Below are 5,540 nucleotides of genomic sequence, written 5' to 3'. Positions count from 1 at the left end.
GTCACGTAGCCACTGTCTTTTCAGGGCGGGGGTGGTGAGTTCACACAGCACAGGTTTGCAGCGATGGGAGCTGCAGAAAGGGGGTGACACTGCCTGTACCCAGCTTTGTTGGGAATTGGGTTGTTTTACCCAAGGGTTTTTTTTTCAAAGATTTTATTTATTCATTTTTAGAGAGGGAAGGGAGGGAGAAAGAGAGAGAGAAAGAGAAACACCAATGTGTGGTTGCTGGGGGCTGCGGCCTGCAACCCAGGCATGTGCCCTGACTGGGAATCGAACCTGTGGTGCTTTGGTTTGCAGCCCGTGCTCAATCCACTGAGCTACGCCAGCCAGGGCACCCAAGGGGGTTTTTTAAAGACTTAAAATTTAAAAAAAAATTTTTTTAAAGGTTTCATTTATTTACTATTTTTTAGAGAGGGGACAAGAAGGGAGAAAGAGCAGGAGAGAAGCATCAATGTGTGGTTGCCTCTCACATGTGCCCCAACTAGGAATCGAACCGGCAACCCTTTGTAGGGTTGCCGGTTCGATTCCACAGAGCCACACCAGCCAGGGCTTTTAAAGACTTTTTAAAAAAAGATTTTATTTATTTATTTATTTATTTATTCTTAGAGAGAGGGAAAGGGAGGGAGAAAAAGAGGGAGAGAAACATCCATGTGTGAGAGATGCATCGATCAGTTGCCTCTCACACGCCCCCTCCTGGGGACCTGGCCCGAAACCCAGGCATGTGCCCTGACTGGGAATCAAACCAGCGATCCTGCAGTTTGCAGGCTGGCACTGAACCCACTGAGCCACCTCAGCCGGGGCCCAAGGGGATTTTCCATGCCAGTGAGGTACCCCTGGCTTCGAGCCCCAAAATGTTGATGGCGAGTCCCTGCCTGGCACTGGAAGAGCGGCTCTCGGCCTCCTTAAATAGTGAGCACACTGACCTTCTGCGGGAGGCTGAGGCACACTTCACCGTCCGTACGAGCTACCGTGCTATTCTGTGGTACAAGGGGGTTTTCGGGGACTCTCGAGGAAGGTAAGGCTGCTTGTCTTCTCCCTCAGTACGCCCAGCCTCCTACGATTGGGTCCTTGCTTTGTTTCATTTGTTCTGTTCCACCACGTGTGTCTCTCTCATTACTGACAGCTGTCCTGGTCCTTGCCCGTCCCTACCTTCAGATGACAGGGGCTCCTGTCATGCTGGATCCCGGGAAACCAGAGGAGACCTCTTGTTGAAACTGTGTCTAAGCCACAAGACATTAGTCCTGACTGAAAAATCAAATTATATAGGCTCTGAGTGTGGGCCTAATGAGCTGTCTTAGAACAAAACTGTCACACAGGGTTTGGGAGCTATCTTAGCCCGGAGAATTTCATTTCTTACTAGTAGCCAGTGTATATAAGTCTTTATTTTGTGCCAGGAGCTGTGCTAAGGCCTTTGGGCACATTACTTTGATACAGACTCGGAACCTAACATAGGATGCTTATCATATCCATTATACAGTAAAGAGAAACAAGGCTTAGGAGATTTAAAAAAAATAAAATTATAAAACAAAAAAAACCTAAGAAAATTTAAATATGTTCAAGCTCACACAGCTTTAAGTACTGTATTTTTAAGACTAAGACGCACTGCCCCCAAAATTTGGAAGGAAAAGGGGTTGTGTCTTATAGTCCAAATGCAGCTTACCTGGCTCGCTGTGGGGGTGGGTGGGGGTGGAGCGGGGTCACAGGTTATTAAATATTTTACCACATTTTTTGCTTAAAATTTTTTTCCTATTTTCCTCCTCTAAAACCTAGGTGTATCTTATGGTCCTATGCGTCTTCTAGTCCTAACAATACGGTAAATGGCAGAGCTCTGGTATTTGAGCCCTAGACTAATACCAGAGGTGGTCATTAGTCACCATCCTATACGCCTCATCCTTCTTGTGGTCCCATCATTGAGGCTGCCCGTTAAATAATTGATTATAAGTGAGGAATATGTTCGTGGCTAGAATTTCCTGTAATGTGTAGTGTGGCTGTAGCTTCTAATCCTGAAAACTATTAGAAGCTTACACATGTAAAAGTATTAGAAATTTACATGTGCGAATTTCCAAGCTCTTTTCCTCACGAGAAGGCAAGGAGATCAGGTTAAAGGTGAAGCACCAGGGGAAACATTTGCTGCTTATTTAGCAAGTTCCGTTTTTGCCTTGTTACAAGGACCCGTTTGCAGCTCTCTAGCTCACTAGCCTGGGAGGTTCACGTCACCAGATCACGCTTTTCAGACCCTTCTAGCAAAAGGATGAGGACTTCTTTGTACTCACAGAATACAGGACTCTTCTCACGTGAAACTAGTCTTGAGCTGTTTCACACAGAAGCAGGGCAGGAGGGGCAGCTGCCCCTCGAAGGCAGAGCGGCACGCACCACGTCGAATTTCCCAGGAGAGCCGCGATCGAAAAAAGTCAGCTCTCAGGCGGAAAACCCGGATGTCAAAAGTACTCGAGAAAAATGCCCCCGGGAGGCAGCTGGTTGGAGATCCCATCTGGGTGGTTTTTCCTCCAGTGCGGGAGCACAGTGGCTGAGCACCAGAGGATTTTTTTTTTTTTTTTTTTGCATTTCATACTACTCAACAGACATTTTCTGCTCGATATTTTCCCATAACTGTCAGTGGAAATGGTAATAATTCTCCTGTACATTAGGAAGCAAGGCATTGAAGTGCTTTATTACCTGCTTTATTTCCTGTCTGAGAGGCTCTTTCCCCGCCCCCGAGATAAGCTGTGTCTATGGCTGTTTGTCTGATACCACGTGAGAGAGGAGAATGAATAGGGCCCTGGAGACAGAGGGTCCACTTGGAAAGGGTTTCTGCTGTTTGGAAAAAGCAGAAGAGTGTTGCTGAAAAAAATGCACCTGTTCACAAATACGTATTGGCGGACGCGTGCAAATGGAATTCTAACTCCCACTGCAGCTATTCATTTATACCTTCTGAGCTCCTGGGCAAAAATGCCACAAAAATCCATCAGTCTGGGCCTGTACGCTAAGAAATCTTATTACGTACTCTGGAGATGTACCTTGTTTTCCCCCTTGAGTTTTCCAACCCAGGTGAGTGCTCTGCCTGTGTCTACAACCACAGAGCTTGTGAGCGCTAGCAGGCTGGTGCAGGTGAGGGATGAGACATGGGCGCGGGGGGGGGGGGGTGCATAGGCAATGCACTCACCTCTTCCTGCACTCGCTGGTCACGGCCCTCTCCTGCAGAATCTAGGCCCTGCCTTTGGATCTTTCAGGACACTGTCCAGTATCAGTTCAGCAGAATTAGCCAGTACGTCAGTCCTGTTTGCAATCCTTGACCCAGAAATTTGCAGCCTTCTCTGCCACCCACTCCACTCCCTGCAGGAGATGGGTCTAAGAACGTTGCAGCCATCCATCCATCACAGGCAGTGGTCGGCTGTGTTAAATATTAGCCGATCGTGCCTGGACCAATATGTTTTTAAAAGCACACACATTTTAAGCCAAGTGGCCCATCAGAATTTTGTACCCACTTGTCAGTGTCATATCATTTATGCTACCAAACACAGGATCGTACATCCAAAAAAAAAATCATAGCACTTGTCAATTTACTTAATAACCGCAGACCAGCATGTACAGGGTCCCACAGAAGTAATGCCTGCTTGAGTATGGTTGGTAGGGTAATAATATGGGTGTAATAATTTTATTGTTTTAATATGAATATTTTCCCTAAAACGTCCCATGGTGTGCTGCAGTGTGATAGTTGTGTTTCAGAATTACATGCTTACAATTTAGTGATTTAAAAGGAGGGGCATTATTTGTGCTGGACCCCTGTATGTGCACAAAGCCATTCTTGAACCACACGGTTCACACGCAGTAGGCATTTTCTGTCTGACGGAGTTAATGGGGATTAATTTCTCACTCTACTTTGTCCTGCCCTTAGAATACAGTTTCAAACCATTGCTTCCTTCCAAAGTCAGGTTTCAGAACAAGATGGTAGAGAACCACCTTCCCTCCTCCCCTCCTCTAACTATAGTGAAATACCTTGGAAATTTATTGGAAAGACAGTGATGGAAGAACTCTGAAAGTTTCAGAGAAGATGGTGGGCTGACTAGGGACCTGAGGACTTGAGGAACAACAATGTGGTGAGCTTCCTGGGTGGTTCTTGTTGTTTCTTCCGTCTTCCATTTACCCCGGACTGGGCTCTGGAGTGGCCCAGAGCCAGAACCACCACCAGCCGTAGGCAGGAGAGAAAGAACGGCTTGCTTTCTTTGCTCAAGTACAGGGAAGGGGAAGCCCAGCAGAGACCTGGTGGGGCACCCCCAACCCTAGCTCCACACCAGGGCATCGGGGGGCCCAAGTCATCCGCAGTGGCAGCAAAGCCCGGCTCCCTACACAGTGGCATGAGGAAACGCAGGCGCCTGCCCCTGTGCAGGAGATGGCCCAGTGACGCCGTGCAGCCCAGGGGAGCACCTTCAGACCACAGAGGACATCAGCATGGACTGAGCGGGAGCAATGCCTCCGCCACAAAGCAGACGGGAGCCGCAGTACAAAGGTGCAGAAAAACTGAGCTGTCGTCGGTGCTAAAACCCATAAAAGCGGCAAGAACCTACGTACTGCACCTCAACAGGATTCTTACCTGGGAAATGGTAGATGCAAATAGGATGAAGACATCCCTAATATAATGACCCAAATGTCCAGGACACAAAAGAAAATCTCTCTCATCATACCCCAAACCAGGAAAACCCCAGTCTAAATAAGACAATCATCTGATATCAATGCTGATATAATTCAGGTGTTAGAATTTACCTGACAAAGATATAAAAGCAGTTGTAATAAAAATGCTTCAACAATTACTCTTTTAATGAGTCCTTTCACTACGTAAATCAGATCAGTTCAGTTTCTGTTTCTTGAATGAAGAGTTTATACGGAGGGAGGCTGCAAAGACAGGGTCACGGGGGCCATGTTTACGGAGTTTGCATGCCATGCTAAAAGTATGGCTCATTCTGGAAGGAATGGCAAGTGACAGAAGGTGTTCAATTAGAAAGTGATAGGGGCATATTTTTGCATTAATAATGCCAGTTGTTAATCACAAGTTCCTGAACTATGGGCAGTAACACACACAGACACTGAGAAGTAGGACTGGTAGCTTTAAAAAAAAAAACGTAGGGGAGGGGCAGGGATGAAAGAGAGGGACTGAAGTCAAAGGTGACCGCCAAGTTTCTTACCTGGGTGTCTGGAAAATGCTGGTTCCTCACAATGCGATGGACTGGGACCAGTTCGATGATGAATTTATATTTGGGCATATTGATTTTTCTTTAAACTTTTTGTATTGAGATGACTGTAGACTTACATGTGTGTAAGAAGTCATACAGAGAGATCCCATGTAGCCCTTCCCTGGTTTCCCACGTGTGAAAACTAGCATGAACCCCGACCGGATACTGACATTGGTGCAGTCAGGATACAGCGCATCTTCATCACTGATAACTGGGTGTCATCAGAGCGAAATGCTTTGCTCTATGAAAGACCCCGTTAGGATGATGAAAAGACAGATTATAAACTGAAAGAAAGTATTTTGCAAATAACAT

Source organism: Phyllostomus discolor, chromosome 8 (assembly GCF_004126475.2).
Source record: "Phyllostomus discolor isolate MPI-MPIP mPhyDis1 chromosome 8, mPhyDis1.pri.v3, whole genome shotgun sequence".
In the NCBI taxonomy this organism is placed as follows: domain Eukaryota; kingdom Metazoa; phylum Chordata; class Mammalia; order Chiroptera; family Phyllostomidae; genus Phyllostomus; species Phyllostomus discolor.
Note: the sequence above shows the minus strand (reverse complement) of the source record.